The sequence below is a fragment of the Pelophylax lessonae genome (assembly GCF_965119305.1).
Source record: "Pelophylax lessonae genome assembly, chromosome: 4".
In the NCBI taxonomy this organism is placed as follows: domain Eukaryota; kingdom Metazoa; phylum Chordata; class Amphibia; order Anura; family Ranidae; genus Pelophylax; species Pelophylax lessonae.
Genome location: NC_138771.1, coordinates 439,081,255 through 439,101,607, shown reverse-complemented (window position 1 = coordinate 439,101,607; position 20,353 = coordinate 439,081,255). Strand labels below are relative to the sequence as shown.

At 40.0% G+C, this 20,353-nt stretch overlaps 1 protein-coding gene across 4 annotated transcripts in view; it reads right to left on the bottom strand.

Annotated features, from left to right (window-relative positions):
• Positions 1–20,353, bottom strand: part of PCDH1 (protocadherin 1) — a gene marked incomplete at its 5' end in the record, with an annotated part of 305,412 nt that overhangs the window by 214,467 nt on the left and 70,592 nt on the right. The gene's annotated exons all lie outside the window — the stretch shown is intronic.

The window sequence follows — 20,353 nt, the reverse complement described above, 5'->3', positions numbered from 1 at the left end:
TCATCAGTGCAGCCTCATTACTGCCCATCAGTGCAGCATATCAGTGCGGCCTCATCAGTGGCCATCAATACAGCCCCATCACTGGCAACCAGTGCAGCCTATCAGTGCATCATATCAGTGCCCATCAGTGCTGCATTATCAGTGCAGCTTATCAGTCCTGCCTCATCAGTGACCATCAGTGCAGTCTATTAGTGCCCATCAGTGCAACATATCAGTGCCGCCCCATCAGCTTTTTTGCTGCCCCCCTGCAAAGTGCTGCCCTAGGCCTGGGCCTTGTTGGCCTAGGCCAAGATACAGCACTGGTTCCTGCACCGCATCCAGTACGAGCCAGGCCTCTGCTAGATTGTGCTACAATCAAATTCTACTGGCATAAACCATAAGTGATTTCAACTTCTCCTCCTAAAGCAACTTTGTGATAAACCGTTCCACACGTGTCCATACACCAGTGATGACACACACACAGGCACTACTTTTTGTGTGATCCACTTCGATTTCAGCCTATTCAAACGAATGGGCTAAAAATTGCACTGCATTGAAAATGTACAGGAATCAGTGGTCCGGCACCATACAGGCATAAAAGCAGGCTCTAAAGGATAAGTTAACCTTTTGGAGCACGTTACAACCATATTTAGCGTAGGCATTGCCCTTTACAGGAATTTGAATGAGAAAACTTCAAGTTCTATCTTCCACTGCTTGTAGTTCTCAATGGAACAGAGCTAAAGGCAGTGCGTGCAGGAGCCTGGCATTACACCCACGATTCACTGATTGTGGGTACCCTCCTCTGAAAATAATAAATACACATTTCTTTTCCTGCAAAAATATGGGCATTTACCATTTTTTTTTTTTTTTTTTCGAAACTCAACTTAGCCTTTAAAACACTGTTTTATGAAAGAAAAATTTGATTATCATGCGTAACACAATTTAGCACTCAGTGTTATTAGCGCAGCATAATTAATTACTTCACGTGCTTTATTTTTTTTTTATATATGAAAATACTCACTTTTATGCTTACGGCTCATTTATAGATTGCCCATGCAGAGAAGTAGTTTAATTAGTAATTAGAATCTTGTGAGCAAAGCACAGGTTTGCTCTACGTACCGTATTGTACAGTGGTCATAATGCATAGCCCTGTGTCTGGCAAGAGTCAGGAGCTATGCAAGGTCTTGCTTTTGTGTATATAACACAGGGCAGGGGCTCACTCAGGCCCTCTGGCTCTATTTACCACCAAAATATTTGAGTAGTTACCCCTCTAAACCAAAACTTTGGCCAAATATACAAATGGAATACAAAGGAAGATTCTTTCACACGAGGAGGTGCATGAGGCCCTCAAATGTGTTTAATCATGGATCACTTTTAGATGTGAACAAGGCCTTACCAACAATGGGCAGACCCATGCAAATCATTGCTTAATGCCCCACTGGCCAGGTGCACATCCAGAACTGTTGGTGTATAAGACAAATATAGCCTAACAGAACCATTTATTCCAAACCGCATACAACGGTTTCAGGCCATTTGGCCAAATGGAAACCATGACTTCTATGGAGTAGGGTTTGGGACCCAACAAAATAGTATGAACAGGTTAGGGTGAGAAAGTGAATCGAAAAAACCTCAGCCTAATTCCAGAAGGCATTTGGATGTCAATTCAATACATATGCAAAAAATACAAAAAACGTATTCCTGATTTCAGGACGGTGGATGGAGCCATGCAAATCATTGCCTCACACACCATCAGCCAGGATACACACCCAGAACTAAATACAGAGCTTCATTAACCTCCCTGGCGGTATGATTCTTTTGGATTTTAGGTGCTGAAAGCGGTACCATTATTTTAGGTGCTGAAAGCATGTAATTCTTGTGAATGAGCAGCCCAAACCAACTGTATACATTTATTATACATATTATATATATATATATATATATATATATATATATATATATGTATGTATACATATATTATGTATACATATATTATATATATATATATATATATATATATATATATAATGTATACAGTTGGTTTGGGCTGCTCATTCACAAGAATTACGTGTGTATATATATATATATATATATATATATATATATATACGTGTGTATGTATATATATATATATATATATATATATATATATATATATATATATATATATATATACATATATATGTATATATATATATAATATGTGTGTGTGTGTATATATATATATATGTATATGTGTATATATATATATACGTATATATATATATATATATATACTGTATATATATGTATATATATATATATACTGTATATATATGTATATATATATATATATACATATATTTACATAAAAAGTACAGTAAAACTGCAGGAAAGGGCACTGGGGGGTAATGTAATGTGATTTTATTTTATTTTGAACGATATCAGTGTGTTTGGTGCATTTTACATTCGAATTTGCCGCCGGTTCCACCCCCCGGCGGACGTCACGTCGCCGGAGACGGAAGCCGGGGCTCGCAGACGATCGGGAGGAAGCTCCGCCGCCGCACACCGCTCGCAGACATCGCTGGATCCCGGAGAAAAGGTAAGTAAAACCTCCTCCAGCATCCAGCGATCTTCCTAGCGCTACCCCGAGTGTGACTCGGGGTTACCGCTTTTGGCACTAAAATCTTACCCCGAGTCACACTCGGGAATACCGCTAGGAAGGTTAATCTGTTTTTTTAAATCTGTCTGGAGTTAGTAGATATGACTAAAGCCAGTAAGGGCTGAAACGCAGCAGAATTTTTGTGTTGGACCCTTTTTCCTAATGGGCATAGAGTAAGATTTTAGAGCTTTGAACACCCAGTTGCCAACATTTCTAAAAATCAACTTTAAAAAAATACCCTGTACTGAAGATACATACCTTGTGATTGCAGGTCCCCTTCTGAAAATGCTAACTGCTTGGATGACTGGCTGCAAGTTTTTCAGACTCATCCCCTTAAAAGCTTGCAAATCCGAAAATCAAAGTGCAATCAAAACTCTGCATACTTTGTGCCAAGGCAGGGAAAAGGGTTTAAGCCACTGGAGCTGCAGGACATCCAGGGAACGAGTCTCCATACGTCCTTACTATAGAGTCCTTTACAGGTTGAACATATTTGTGCAATTTCTTTGCAAATCTGTTCTCCCATCACCTAACGTGTGTCTGTACTCTGAGTGCTCCTTAAACCCTTCACCTTTTGCCTGAAACACAAAACAGCCGAAAGCTTGTACCTTGTAAAGCCTCAGGAGAGGCTCAAGACATCAGTCACGGCACTTCTCAGATTTTTTTTCTTTTTTCAAGCCAGCAGCAAGCCTGGAAGAGCTGGCATATTCTTTGAATTTTGATTTTTTTTTTCTTCACACACTTCGGAGAGAAGAAAAACTTTTATACCAGCTATTGACCCACACCAATCTTACGTAAGCTGTCTGTACAGCCTCTATAAAAGCCCGCTGAATGCCATTTACTGCCCCGTTTCCAATTTATATCCTTACATTTTAATTAAACTCGACTACTGACCAGAGACAGTAGTGTCATATGCCCAGCTCAGTCACAAAGGAATTAAATTGATGACATGGAGACTGTGGAATCTGCTTCCTCTGATGCAGCAATGACAAGTTCATTAAACGCTTATGGAATGAAGATGGATTGAGTCATCAAAAGACATTACGGCAATAAAAACGGGAAGATTCCAAGGATGGCTTAGGACACGCTTCTACCAATTCAGATAGACAAGATATGAGCGCTTTGAATTTTTTTTTTTTTTTTTTAATTGTATGAATCTAAAGATAATATTTAGAAACCTAGATTTTTTTTTAAGATATGCATACCTGTTTATATGGCAGCATAGTCACTGTAGGATATTTCACACTTCCAGACTTTGTTGTCATTGCAGCTGGCAAAACTCCAAAACCACACCTAATAAAAGGGAACGGATGATGGAGGCTGATACGGTTGTCTTCTGAAAATGCCAGTTTCTTGGCTGTAATACTGATCTGTCTCCAATGACCCAGAACATACAGATTGTTTTGACTTCAGTCTGACCTCACTTACTACTGCATTGCTTGTTCTAGGTCAGTAGTTTTGAATGTGGTATAAAAAAGGAACCCAGTATTACAGTCAGGCAACTAGCAATTTTTTTTTTTTGGAATCTTAATCATGGCAGCTCCCAGGTTTCTCTAAGCAAAAGGTCCCTTAAGCCGGTCAGAGAGCTCTGAGAGCCAATTGGAGAGAAGGGACATCCCCCCCCCCCCCCGGAGGTCACTCCCCTGTCACCATGTTTCTCCTGGTGTCATCATGCTGACAGCAGAGAAACAAAGTAGCAGAGAAAAGTGACAATTAATGCTCTTAATACAAGTACACACTAGAGCTGCAGGATTCTGGATAAAATTTGACTCCATTCTTTTGCTTGGAATATCATGACCTCATCTTTGACATTATACAAAAGTTGGGCTAACTTTACTGTTTAGTTTAATTCATTAAAGTGTATTTTTTCCCCCAAACAATTGAGTTTGAAAGACCGCTGAGCAAATACAATGCGACATAAAATAGCGCAACGACCGCCATTTTATTCTATAGGGTCTCTGCTAAAAAAAAAAAATTATATATATATATATATATATATATATATATATATATATATATATATATATATATATATATATATATATATATATATAGGGTTCTAAGTAATTTTCCAGCAAAAAATACAGATTTTAACCTGTAAGTAACAAGCATCAGAAAAAGGCTTAGTTTTTAAGTGGTTAAATTTACCTCATTTACAGACAGAAGTTCATCCCTTTGATCTAAAAGAACCAAATGATACATTGTTTATAGTTATCGCTCAGCGCTGAACAAATGTTGATACTTTCTGGAGGTTTTGTTTTTTTTGACAGCTGCGAGTGAGTACAGAACGGCTCTGCACTGTATGAATCTGGGAAATGCTAGATTAAGATTGTGAGGGGGGGGCAATTTTTTAAGGATTAATCATGCAGCTCTCCTACACACTATAGAGGGATTTACTTTGTTCAGATTTTATCTGAAGTTTACACGCACTTTAAAGCTGAACTTCATGGAAAGCAAAAATGCTCCCTTGTATTGAAGCTAAGTATTAAAAGGCTCATTTAGGCCTAAAAGGATTTTACATTTTCCACAGTTGGGCTTTAAATGTGTCTCACCAAAGAATATAAAATGTCCCAAAACATGGGATATAAAGCTCCTTTAGTCTTGGGGGGGGGGGGGGGGGCTTTAACATAGAAGATTACTACACTGCATGGTCCCACAGACCTCCTCCCAGCCAGCTCCACTTGGACAACTGGTCCCCCAAAAGCCACTTCTCTGGTTGTGCTGCTGTAACTCTAGCCGATGTCATGTACAATGCAGATACGCCAGCCAAGCTGGTCCACCTTTCTACGTGATGTGAAGGACCTGCCCACATTCCAGAGATGGAGACCAGGGTGCCAGCTGCCATCCACTGTATATTCAAGGGGCATTTGTAGGATTTTTAGTATTAAAAAAATACAGGTCCCTATGTATTCTTGTGTATTCTTCCTTTGCACTTAAACCTAATAAAAATCTATTGAAATCTAAAAAATACAGGTCCATACATTCCTATTTAAATACTGTATCTGTATTAACCTCACCAATAAAATGCAAGAAAGAAAAAAAAAAATTATATATATATATATATATATATATATATATATATATATATATATATATCTCTCAATCCATTCATCCTTACATACCACACGTAGGGATTCAGCTTTTTTATATAAATTTTATTAGTAATATATAGAGAATTCAGGACTCGTGGCTTCTCCTTTATGTGGTGTGCTTAGAAGGTGCTCAGATGCAATTCCCCATACAATCCAAAGTATCTAACATTTTAGAAGAAAAACATTTTTTAAAAGGACTTTGAAAATTATACACTGTAGGACCGTCTTCAATATTACAAGTACGTACAACAGCACTATTCAATGGAGACAAAAGTCTTTTGCACTGCTGAATAAGAAAAACGAGATACTTTGGCGGGGTCATCGCTAAAAGCTATGTGGCTGACCTTCTGTTCTGTAAAAGAAAAGAATGACTGTGTAATAAACATTACCATTTAGGCATTGTTAACAGGTACACAGTTTAAAATTTTCTGATGCTGGTAAAGTAGATGTACAAAAGTACAGAAAAACCTTGGCCCAGAGATCTAAATAGGAATCTCATCACAAGCATCACAACAATTTAGCCCTATAAAAAATTAATATTGCAGAAGGCAAAGTTTAGCTAGCCTTAAAGCTGAAGAAAATCAGCTAAATACACAGCTGATAAACCATATACTGTATGTAAACTTTTCTACCTGAACAAAATTAAAGGTTCATGTAGAAATGTATACATATAGGTTTATCAGCTTTGTATTAAGCAGATTTTCTTCAGTTTTAGGGAAAGGTTAAACTTTGCATGCTGCAATATTTTTTTTTTTTTATTTATTATTTTTTTTTTTTTTAACAGGGCTAAAATGTCTTCAGATTTACCACCTATGCTGGACAGCACATTGACATCCTGGACCTCTTCACAGTCTACATTGCAGTAAAGTAATGCAACCTGGGTCCAGGACCCTGGTTGGACAGTGAAGGTGCAGCAGCACACTAGTGTGGTTATTCTTTGTTCTCCTTTCCCTCTAAGATCATGAAGCAAAAGGAGCCATGAAGGGTAGGTACTAATATTAGATGTATGTAAATAGATATATTTTTTAAATAAGTTTTAAATTTTCATTTTAAATGCAATTCCGATATTCAAAACAGAATTGTTTCCTCACACAGTCATATGTAGATCAGGAGTGTGATTACCATTTCCAGCTTATAAAAAAAAACCCTGAAAAAAAAAAAAAAAAAAAAAAAGGAGAAATGTGTAGGTTGCCATGATTTGTGTCCTAAAAAGGCTAGTTGCCTGGATGTTTGATTTCAATATCTTTTCAAATCATGGAGACGGAGAACATTCATTTAGCAACTTGGAGTAAAGCTAAAACTCCCAACACGTATTGGTGTTCTGGGACAGGGACTCAAATGGAGCATATTGTAAGGGCCATCATTCACAGCTTGAATTTTAGCAGTTTTGTGCTGAATTGGACAAAATTCAAACCATGGGTGCTCATGTTGGTACCATCTGGCCTTTAGGCAGAACTTCCACATTTGGCACATTTTTTTTTTTGGGGGGGGGGGGGGGGACCTAGTTTCTACAGGTACCAGCTCCCCCACTTCAAGTCCGATCACTTTGGCAATCCAAGCAAAGTTCGGCCCCTGCGTCCTTTTGGGTCACCGCAAGCAGTCACAGCTGGCTGCCCACAGTTCGTATGCTGGTGTTCTATCAGAATTCCGTTACCCATCTGAAAATGCAATAGAAGGGACGTTGCGAACAAAATTGCTTACTGCTATGCGTTCCAACACCACCGTTCTGTGTTTCAATAGGTTTCCTAATCTGACAGAACATGAAGGCGGCAGCGGACATGTTCTTACACCCAAGCAGCTCTTCAATTGTACACTTATTTTAGCAGTTAACTCACCTTATATACTCAGTTTGGCACGGAGCAGTAGAGTAGAGTGCGCCTTGACAGGGAAAGGAGGAACATGACCCTTGATGTAATAGGCCTGAACCACCGTCTGAGCCAGCTGGAAATGGTCGCAAAAGAAGCGAACAACCCTTTGTAAAGGTCCGTCTGAGTACAAATAGAGATACTGACTCCCTAAATAAAAAAAAAATCTATAGCTGTCAGGTACACCCTAAGTGCACAAACCACATCCAAGGCATGCAAAGCAATCAGATGTTTAGGACTGGGACACAGGAGAAGCCACTCAAGGTCTTCATTCAAATGACAGTCAGACCACCTTAGGAAGGAATGGACACAGAGGCAAAGCACTACCTTATCCTTGGGAATCACCCTAAGGTGAACGACAGGTTAACGCGGCCAGTTCCGACACCCTGTGCGGAAGTGATAGCCACCAAAGGTCAACTTCTGGGGCAGAAAATCAGGGAAACCTCCTGAATATTTTCAAAGGGAGGCTTCTGTAGAGCTGAAAGCACCACATTAACCAAATGTGGGACACCCTGAAGAAAAAGGTACGCACCAGAGAGTGTGTGGCCAAAGGTCCTTGGAAAAAGACAGCCAAAAACCGATATCTGGCCCTTTATGGTACTCAAGGCCAATTACTGTTCAACCCCCTGTTAAAGGCCAATATCCACCAAGAAAGAGTGAGGATGAACCTCAAGAGACTCACACCATGCAATGTACTTCTTCCAAGTACAATGGTAGATCTTCCTAGAAGATTTCCTAGCTTTTAACAGCGTAGGAATAACCGATTCAGACATAGCTCTACCCTTTAGCACCTGACTTTCAACAGCCCAGCCGTTAAAGCCAGCAACTGTAAAGCAGGATGGAAGATTGGCCTTTGTGACAGCAGATCCTCCCTGAGAGAAAGTCCCCCAGTAGCATCGGTGACCAGCCGTACCAGATATGCGTACCAAGAATGGCGAGGCCACTCTGGAGCCACTAGAATCCCTTCTGCCTGGATCCTGCACAGGAGTCGTGGCAGAAATTTGAGAGGCTGGAACAAAAATTGGTCAGTCCACCTTAGAATGCCGGCTACTTACTGAGCCACCAAGACACTTCTTATGCCCCCTTGGTAATTGATATAGACTACAGCTGTGGCATTGTCCGAATGTTGACAAAGCGAGAGGAAAAAAGGGAAGACCCTCAACGCTTTGAAGGGCCTGTGGGTGACAAAAAGAGACCAGCCCCTCCGACGCAGCATCAGCCGCAACCTCCAATTTCAAAGTGTCACGCAATGACACAAACAGTGCATCCACTAGCGCCTTGTCATATGTGGCTAGAGAAGCAGAGGAATCATTCTCACTATCTGAGTACTCAGGGTGCGTGGATGCAGACCCAGTAGGGTCACTATATACCAAGCTCACCCCGAAAACATATCAGGGGAGGCCGCCACTGCAAACCCGCAATGGGGATGCAGACCAAGGGCCCATGAATGGACCACCTACTGGACCTTGCAAAAAAAAAAAAAAAGGGGGTCACCCTTCGAGCACTTCATAGAGGGCATAATAGGAAATACCCCCCTTAAAAGGAGCCGCCCGCTGGGACGCGGACACGCAGATGCAGGGTACCCCGATGATCCCGCAGCACTAAAAGGGGCAGGTGCCCCACACATTAATAGTGGCAAGGCTGTCATTCACAAATGAAGCACCCTCATAGCGCCACCCCTTCAAAGGGAGTGGCCAAGCGGACCAAATGGCCTAGCAGGCCGTGGCCTATATTTTTGTGGAGGCCCAGCCGTAAGTGCACAGATCCTCAGCTCGGCAGATGTCCAAAAGGAAGAGCGGGGGCTTCAGCAAAATGCACTGGGGCCAACCCTCCACCCCGAACCAAGGCGCCTGACTCCGTAGACTGCAAAATCACAGCCTATATTTTTGTGGGCGCCAGCCACTTGGAAGCAAGCTCCAGCCGAGCCGACCACCCAGGGGCAGCAGAGGGGAAGGTGGATGCCCAAACAGGAGGCAGTGGTCTCAGCCATCCTCACAGGGGCTGCCTCCCAAAGACCAAGAGTGACTGCTGAAATTGTAGAGGAGCTGTGGGAGGGGGGGGGGTGGAGGATGGGGAAACCGGAAGAGCCCTTGTCCACCCCAAAACCCTCCAGGGGTAAAGGGCAGGGGGACAGCTACTAACCACACCAGGAACAGGATGGGCACTGCTCCATCGTAATATGGGTGCTGTCAGCCAGGAGGAAATGCTGCGACTCAGACCAAAGCCAGTTCATATACACTCTTGCGAGACATTTAACTTGCTGGCCAGCCCCCGTCCAGTGGGGCTATGTCGTGGCTTACCTAGCGCAGATTTAGGAGATATTTACATTGCATGCAGCCGATGACAATCAGCGCATGCGCTCTGAAGGAGCAGCCGTCAGTGCTATTTCTTTAGAGCCCTGTGCCGTGACCGGCCGTTCCCGCATGCATGTGCAGGAGTGACGTCACCCGGCTCCAGCCAGTAGCAGTCAAGAGTCTGCAGACCCCGAAGGAAGACAAAGATGGATGTGGCCTCCATTGGGGACAACATGGGCTTCATTTGCAGGTACCACATGATGTGCTAGTATGCATTGCTTACTAAGTAATTATGCATTTACTTTGCAGGTAAACAAAAAGAAAAAACTTTTCCAGACTTTACTTCCTCTTTAAAAGCAGAGGTTTCACCTAAAATGCACTATGGTGATTTATCACTATTATTTCTGTTGTATGTTTTTTTTTTCCCCCTTTTAAACTTTCACCTGATACCCCAGGCATGAAATTACTGTGTTGTGGTGTGGGAAAGACTCCCTAGTGACATTCATCAGAATCTATGACAAACCTGTCAACTGTGCTTTATGTCACACCACTGGACTCTACTTGGATTTGATGCAGATCTATGCAACATGGCAAAAGACTAATGCCACAGATACTGTATAGGAAAATGTACAAAATAGGGAGATACAGAAAGCAAGCATTCTACTTTTGCAAAAAGCATAGAACGTAGAATTGATGTAGAAGCCATTTTCATTATGAATTTCTTTTAGATCTCAACCTACAGAAACAAATTCTTTGCTTATGTTGTGGACTCACTTTTTTGCACAGAGCTTGAGGTGTTTGAGTTTACTAGTCTTATCTCTTTGCAGGCCAGTAAAGTTCCTCCTCCCCAAACTCGCTCATCCCTGTCTTAATGGACCTTGCTTTGTGAACTGTCATGTTGGAACAGGAAGGGCCAACCACAGACTGTTCCTACAAAGTTGTGAGCAGGACGTTGTCCAAAAGGTCTTGATGCTTACAAATTTCCCTTCACTGGGACCAAGGGGCCAACCTCAACCGCTAAAAAACACCATCAAATGATATGGACCAGTGCACAAAGCATTGTCCATAAAGGCATGGATGAGAGAGTTTGAGGTGGAGGAACTTGTCTAGCCTGCACCTGACCTCAATTTGATAAAACACCTTTGGGATGAATTAAAGCAGAGAATGCAAGCCAGGACTTCTTGTGCTCATCAGTGCCTGACTTCACAAATGCCACTGCTGGAAGAATAGTCAAACATTCCCATAGACACTCCCAATTGTCGTGGACAGCATTCCCAGAAGAGTTGAAGCGGTTATAGCTGCAAAGGGTGGGCCAACTCAATATTGAATAGACTGGGATGCCATTAAAAATTCATGTGCGTGTAAAGGCAGGTGTCCCAATACTTTTCACAATATAGTACACACCTATATATAAGTAAACCCTGCATTATAAAATTCAAAAGACGAACTACATTGCCGTCTTGCTGGTTACATAAATATTAGTTGAAACATACAAATTAAGGAGCATTCACAATTTATTGAATAAAAAGACTTCTGGTTTACTGGCTGTCAGAGAAAGCTATAGGGAGGTGAGCAGGAGGGTAAGCCAGCATTTCTCAAATCAGTTTGGTAGAACCCTAGGGTTTCTCTAGCAATTTTTGCCTTTCATTTAAGTGATCTTTGACACCAATCATCTTTTCAGAGGGACGGGACAATCTTCCTACTGACCATCACTGTAAGAAGCATTCTTCCCACTGTTCACCAATCCAAGGAAACACTGATCACCAACAGCAAATCATTTTTTGGGTGGAGCAGCCCTATATCTCAAGTATTCCTCATTCCCTATTTGATATATTCTCATGTCTTATCATACTTTTACACTAATGCAGTGTAAGCTGTGGATAGAAGTTCAATTACTATTCGGGGGGGGGGGGGGTCTCCAAAAACCTGAAATGTCAAGGGTTTCTCCGTGTTAAAAGGGTTGAGGAAGGCGGAGGTAAGCTGATTTAATTGAAGAACCAAGCAAATAAGTTGCTGCCAGTCATGCAGTAATCGGGGAGGAAGGGAGAGAGAGTATTTCCCATGGAAGAAATTTTTTTTTTTTTTTTTGGCACAGAAGTATTGCCCTTATTAGAATTTCTGGGGAGTGGAGCTGTAGATCACATACCGGTCCTATTGGTTTTATTGTTTGAGCCAGATGGACTGGTGTCTTTTTTTCAACCTGACTATCAAACACACCTTAGTACAAGAGGTATTAGGAGGGCGTAGGGTCATACTACATGGTAAAAAAAATCTGCCTCCTTACCACAGCCTTTAAAAAAGCAGAGAAGGGAACGACAAATCTTCAACTTAAATAGCCTCATAGGGGGGTAGCAAAGTTGTATTTTAAAATTAAATTTAAAAAAATTTTAGAAAATTCAATGGGAAAGAAAACTTGGGCAATAAGCTTAGTGGATATTGTGTCTCACCATGCACACTCTGTATTAGAATGGCAGATGCAAGTCCAAAGGATCTTGTATATTTTACAATTACAGTGACACCCATAAAACTTTTCAGAGTATTTAATTAAAACATGAATCCTCTTTTGTGAATTTTAATGTACCTGAAAAGTCCCATTCAAGCGGTGCTGGGGCACAGTTGTTGGGCTGTACTTAGGGTATCAGTTACACTTAATTCAATCATGGTTGTCACAGGATGTACCTTCACAAGATTTTAAATGCAAATGTGAAAAAAAAATATTGAAAAGGACTTCTAAAATGTCATTAAAATGTCAAAGCTTACATAAGATTTTAGTGATTGGGTTTACAAAAACTCTATTTTTGTAAGGAAAGGTAGCTATCTTCAAAGCAAAATAAGCATTAATTTATAGCTAGTGTATTCAGAATCTGAAATTATAAAATCACTTTATTTTATGTATTTTTTTTTTTATATATAAAATGGTTGTGCAGACGCAATGAGAAAGCTCTGCAATTACTTTTTCACCTGCCCATAAAACTGAAAAAAATATGCCAATATCTTTTTAAAAGAAGTGTTGGAGTTTTACAAAGACCAAATTGCATCCAGTAATTTAGCATTTTGTCCATTAGGATCACTTCCATTACAAGTGAAAATGCCTATAATACCCACTAATATGCTTCTAAGTGTGCCTTTCACTCTTTCACAGCCTTAATTGCAGCATTTGGACACTAAAGGAAAGCTCTGTATACTTCACAAGGCACTCAGCAAAGCCTCTGGGGAGATTCAATTCCATATTTAAAGTCAGCATCCAACGGCAATAACCATTTTTCCAACTAAATTAATGCGTAGCAAAAAAAAGGATAATACTGCAATATACCAGAAAAGAAAAAAAAAAAAACAACAAAATGCAAAAAAAAAAAAAAAGTTCTTTATTCACAAAATCAATATTCACAGTATTCAATAAATATCAATCAAGTAGAAAAATGGAGTTGAGACCAACATACTGGTACTTTTATTTTCACACGTTGCATAGTCATCACAGAAGAGGTGGGTGCAGAACATAGAAACCTCTGGTATCTATATTGTGCAAAACCATATAGGTTATAATGAGTTAGCAAAAATGATTTTTAGTTGTCTGATAGGTCACCTATCACTCACCCTGGTGCATACTGTACTTCAGGAAATTACCTTTTTAAAAGCTAAACCCCAGGCCAATATACAAAAGCAGAACTCCAGGAAAGATAGGTTTTGCATACTTACATTGTTCCAGGTTGACGGAGAGGGGTGATGTCACGATCTACACTTTTTCCAATTAGGAAACATCTTGTAATTACCGTATTAAAAAAATACAAGACATTGTATAAATGGTGACAATTCTAACAATACGTCCAGCACTAATAAATTATAAATGATTACACATAATGTAACCATCAACACACAAATTAAATTGTGATAATTAAAACTTGTGAAATTTCATATAAATAAAAATATTAAAGATCTAGTATGAATATGAAAAAATTAATATCACCACAGATATATTAGGCACACCCGTGTGGGCATTAAAACATGAGTGACATCACTGAAGGTGATATAGTAAACTCAATGGCGACATAAATCACAAAATGTGACATTCAAATTATAAAAAATTCAAAAAGTATAGTCCATAGGTTGAATCCAAATGAGTATGTAAAACAAATCTTCAAAAAGTGCTCGGAGAGAATACTGGATGAAAACCCACAACCAAAGAATAATTGTTGTGAAGAAATCATCATTCTACCCCCAACGTGAAAGAAGGCTAACCGGAACAAGTGGACCTTCTTTCACGTTGGTGGTGTATTTCTTCATAACAAAACTTCTTTGGTCTTCAGTATTCTCTCCGAGCACTTTGAAAATTTGTTTTACATACACTCATTTGGAATCATTCCATGGACTATACTTTTTGAATTTTTATAATTTGAATGTCACTTATTGTGATTTGTTGTGTCACCATTGAGTTTACTATATCACCTTCATTAATGTCACTCATGTTTGAGTGCCCACACAGGTATTTCTAATATATTTGAGGTGATATTAATCTTTTCAAATTTACACTGGATCTTTAATATTGTTATTTCGTATATGAAATTTCACAATTTTAATAATCACAATTTAATTTGTGTGTTGATGGTTACGTTATAATTTATATTGCACGTATTGTTATAATTGTTGCTTACATTCGTCCTGTGTTGTGCTGGCTGGTTACTGGGACATTAGCACGGTATTCTCCCTTGTTTTTTACAATTAAGCGTTACAAAGCTTTAAAAGTGGAAGTTTATCCTTGAAATATTCAATGATTATTAAACATGTGTACTTTGATAAATACAGAACACCATGGTTGACTTGTGTCCATGCTCTGGTTGCCCAGCAATCAGCATTGGGAAACTGCCAGCCACAGAGCAATGACAACATACAACTCGATGTCGCTCAATCCTCTCGGGCCATCTAGGTCTTTGACGGGAACAGAGAAAGCATTTCCAAGTCAGGCTTTGCAATCACAAGACTTAGATAGCATTAGAGGTGTTGAGTGACACCATATGTTGCTGATAAATGGCCAACACTTGGCAATGTTGATTGCTGGAGCACCAGAGCGCAGACACAAGTAATACATGATGGTGCTCTGTATTTATCAAGGCAATTGTGTTATGTGGCTAGTTAATGTTCATAGGGTGACTGTAGACTTAATTGAGCCCAAGTCTATTCTGAAGCAAGCCTATTTTACACCTCCCACTGTTCATCAGCTAAGCTGATAATGAAAACGGTGTGATTTGTACCATTCAGCATATCAATGCTTTCTCTGGCTACCAACACAACCACAGTAGTAGGAACCCTACTCTAGTATAAAAGCAGGATCTGTGTTCAGCAGTTTTCTAGTTATGCCTCAACATGCCACTTTGATGGGGAACATGTGACCTAATACCTTTGCTCGGTTCAGGTACTGGCAGCCAGAAGAAGCCTGGAGCTACTCACAGGTAAAAGTACATAACCTTTGCCATCAGATCAGGTATCAAAATAGTGAGGGCATGTGTGCAATGTATGTTATGTTTAGTTCACTTTAAGAGGGACTCTAGAAATGTACTAATAACAGATAGCTGGTGAGCAAGAGACTGCACTACTTGTTTACAGCTTCCCATGTTGACATTCGTGGATTGCAAATAAATTTGAGTTAAGTTAAGCTGGCCATAAACTACTTGAATTTTTGCAGACTCCTGCTGAATCAGCCAAAATTGGAGCCATATGCGACCCTGTCTACACCTCCCACAAAAGTCTATTTACAAATTGACTGAGCCTGATGGAAAATAAACCCAGCAGTGATTGCATTCTCTGCAGTCACTAGTTATTCAGATAACCACAGGTGCTGGCTATCTGTATACCATAGCCAGCAGCGGAGATAATTAGCAGGGATGGAGGAATCCATTGATCTTCTCTCAGCCCATACGAGAAAAATCTTTACGTATATGGCTAGCCATAAGATTCTTGCTGACAAGTAGTTAAAATACTCTATAAAACTTTTACTTGAAGCAACCATATCTTAACACACATGCGCTTCTGGGGTAGTGAAGCTAAACCAATTAAAAAATTTGTAATTGCAATTAATTTCCATTACAAAACAATGAGGTAATAAGGGGATATAGTGACTTCATTACTGTATTGCACCAGCCACACCCAATTCCTCCATGCTGTATGATGCAAACGGCAATAAACATTTCTGTAATAGTTATATAGGATGTGTTTTTTTTTTTTCTGCACTGCACAGCTGAACCCCCGCCACCAAAACAGCTGGGGTTTTCTATTTCTGTTCGAAAGTTAAGAAGTTCTTAAGGTTGGGTTCACACTTGAAAAACGGATGTAGCTGAGAGCAGGGGTCCAGTGCGTCCCTGTTCTCCATTTCAGGGATGAATCAGGCCCGAATTTTCGGCTGAATTTGGACCTAAAAATGGAATGATGAAGGAAAGCCGCTCAGGTGTATGTTCCAAACCCGGTGCAGGTCAGATCCGTCATCCAAGAGTAGAAAAATCCAAGTTTGAGACCGCACTCAAGGTGTTATGATGAAATCAAAAGGTTTCTTTATTCCTCATAAATAAAGTAGACAGTGTACAAACAGACGTGTCGGGTTGACGCGTTTCACAAGGCTGTAGGTCGCTTACTCATAACCACACATAACCACCGCTGTGGTTATGAGTAAGCGACCTACAGCGTCGTGAAACGTGTCAACCCGACACGTCTGTTTGTACACTGTCTACTTTATTTATGAGGAATAAAGAAACCTTTTGATTGCATCATAACAACTTGAGTGCAGTCTCAAACTTGGATTTTTCGACCTAAAAATGGAGCCAAAGAAGCACAGGACCCCTGTGCAATTCGCTCTGCAGCCGCCTCGAGATGTGTGCACCGGCTCCATTGAGAGCCGGTCACAATCTCGTCATGCAAAATGGATGCGGGGAAACCTGCATCCAATTCGCATAAGTGAGAACCCAGCCTTGAACACCCACCAAAATTGACAATATAAAAACTTAACGAAAACTATTTAAGTGCCCATTAAACCTCAACTCCAGGAAAACTTTGTTTTGTAAAGGATAGGAAAGGGTTAAAACCTCTGTTGGATATTTAGTGCCCCTTTCAGACATGTTCTGTCTGACATTCAGACAGGAAGTCAGGGAAAATCTGCCAAGCAGGGACACAAAAGCTTTACAATGTGTTACCCCTTCCTACCCCAACCAGAACAAAAAAACGTGGTTGGGTTTAGTGTCAGCAAGGTATTTTATCTTAAAGCAGGAACTCACATTATAAACTATGAGCTTCCCCAAATGCTGATGCAAACCGTTTGTTTTGTCTGGGGGACAATGTAAAGCAAGTAACACTTGTTTTTCTCCACAGTCTCACGTTAACTGGTGCTCCAGTCCTCGTTATCTCACAATTTGCTGTGGCCACTGGTCCTGCATTGTAACCAATGATCTCAGCAAGAGGAGAGGTGACAATCAGACTCTGGCAAGAAGAGAAGCTTTGTAGGACTGGTTATCACTACTAGCAATGGCGTGAGGGACCATGGAGTAAGGCAAATATTATTCAGTCTTAGATCATCTCCAAGACAAAAACGGGCACAATACTTCCATTTTCGGCTCCAAGAGAGGTTATACGAAGGTTTTGACTGTGGCTTTTTTTTTTCCCTTTAAGTCCAGGACAAAGCAGTAACATGAAAAATTAACAGATCGAATATACAGATATAAATTACATGTACAAAAGTCCATGACAGAGCCAAAAATGTAAAATTACAATAAGATGGCAAACCTAGAGGTCTTCAAAAATGGACACAATTTTAACTTTTTTTTTTTTTTTTTTTTTACACACACACACTAGTGTGTGTGTGTGTGTATATATATATATATATATATATATATATATATATATATATATATATATATATATATATATATATATATATATACACACATACATACATACATACATATATATACATACACACACACACACACACATACACATATACATACATACATACACACACAGCAGACAGCAGTTACAAAAATCCTTCATTTTTATTAACATGTAAAACTAGAGATTTCGTGAACAAATAGTATTTAAAACATTTTATGGGCATGGAAAAAAAAAATAAAAATATATATATGACAGAAAGGCACAAACTTTTTAAGTTACAAAGCTATCACACAATAAGGCACATTGGCACTGCGCGAGTATTTATAAAGGCATCTTTAGGGAGGAGGACAATATTTATTGTGCTTTTACAAGGTCCTGCACAATGGCATGACTTCTTTGTAGAGAGCTCTTTAGGCAAAGGTCTCTATTGATTTGGAGACTCTGCACTTTAAAACTTTGCAGACGTAGTAAAACTTTGCTGGAATTTGAATTTCTTTTAAGAAACCAAGGTTATACGATCTTCCTTAAGTAATTATTTAAACGTGCAAGTCTTGCTCAGTTATGCAGAATGTTACCAGAAGGGGTTATTTACAGCAGTCATGCAACACAACGTAACAATTTAAATGTATAGCCAACTGTTTTTCCATTCATTATAAGCATACCCCTCTGAGGTCTAGTTAATAACATTCCTAGGATATTAGGCTGCCATCTTCCAATCAGTGTAAATTTGCTTTTGTCCTATGACAAAATCCTAAGTCAGCATCTCAGTTTTGAAATAAATTTATCAGTACCCAAACGCTGACGACTTGAAGACTACCAAAAAGGAGAAAAATGGTGCATGCATATCATTCTGCATGTATTACTCTGCATCCCAGGTGTGCAAAATCCTAGACTGCTCTTAACTGGCAAGCTTAAGCATTTTCTTGTAGTGTTAAATGTTGTCGCTGCCCTTTTCTATATGTTCCTATTGGTCAATCCGTATGATAGGTAGCTTTACTAAATCAATAGGAATTTGTGGGAAGGGGAGGGACCAGCATGCAACACCAACAAAAGTTGGCAATGCACAGGGCAGGAAATGTCCATACGAGTCGCACATGTCTGCAAACCCCAGGTAAGAAAGTGTAACGGCCTCATCCCGAGCTCAAGCCAGTCCACGCCCCCAACGTGTTTCACTCCGTCCCAGAGCCTATTCTTGGCCATGATTAAGCTTCAGGGTGGAGTGAAACATGTTGGGGGTGTGGACTTGCTGAAGTCCAGGCTGAGGCTGTTACACTTTCTCACCTGGGGTTTGCAGAGATGTGGGGCTCATATGGAAATTTTCTTCCCTGTACATTGCCTCCTTGAGCCAGGACAAGCTCTGTCCTAGCCTGCACTCATAGTGGTCTGCTTTACGGAATGGGATTCCTACAGTCTGAGCGCCATTCACTATTTTGGTTTGGGGGTCACAACAAAAGTTGGTAAATTACAACAGTTTTGGATTCAAGGGACCTAGGCTGCAAATTAATGCAGTTATAAGCATTTGGGTATAGCCAGGTATGCCCTAATAATTCTTGATACACAAATGGAGAGGCAGTTTTCTGAATACAGTTCATTATTTCTAGAGCCATGAATATCATCCTGAGCTCACCCTTTTCTTCAACTGTGTACATTTAGAAGGTCCACTGGACTAAAAAATAGAGGCTAGAAAAACCAGAGGAAAGGAAACGTATCTGTTGCCTATAGCAACCAACTTCAATTCTTAGAGTGAAAGTCATTGAATAGAAAGGGATTTGATTAGTTGCTATGGACCACAGACCTCTAGTCCTGCATCAGAACAGAGTGTGTGTAGGTGAGTTTCTAACGACACATTTGGTTAAGAAAATTAGAGCACAAAGCACAGAGCTAACAGAGGAGAAGTAGGAGATAAACCATGCAAACAGCAGGCACTAAAGGAAAATATTACTAACACAGTACAAGTTAGCAGCCCTGACACAATGCGCCTATTCTTCCAAAGAATCCCAAACCCCATGAAAAACGCTTTAGAAAAAGTCTTAGTCACAACACTCAATGCCATGATAAAACCATCCACTTGTATCCAAGCAAAAGCCAAGATCTTTATCAGCTACAGCCACAATAAAGAACAAGTCACCCAGTAGCTCAGCAAAAGGTATAAGGAATGATTAATTGCAAAGGAAAGCATAGGCTTGCCCCCAACAAAACTGATAAAAGAAAAAAAGGAAGGAGACACTGCATCAACACAAGCACGGTTAAAACAAGCTATTGCAGTGAGAGCCAGCTCACAACACTAGTAAACCAAAAATTAAATTGTTTTCTTAATACGTGTCAGCTAGCATAACACTACTAGTGAATTTCCAGCCCATTCTTCAATAATAATTTAAAATTATATACAAGGCACTGTGAGGCATGCCCATGCCCATAGGGCCTATTGACATGAAGTGCTGCTGAAATTTACAATACAATTTGTTTTTGGTTCTACACAGCAACAATTCAATCAAACTGCTATCTGACCTACAGAAGGCAAAAAAAATAAAATAAAATATTTAAAAAAAAGTCTTTAGTGCCCCCACCATCCCCACTGGTTTTTAGGTACTTCAAGAAGGCATCACCACACGTCAGTCC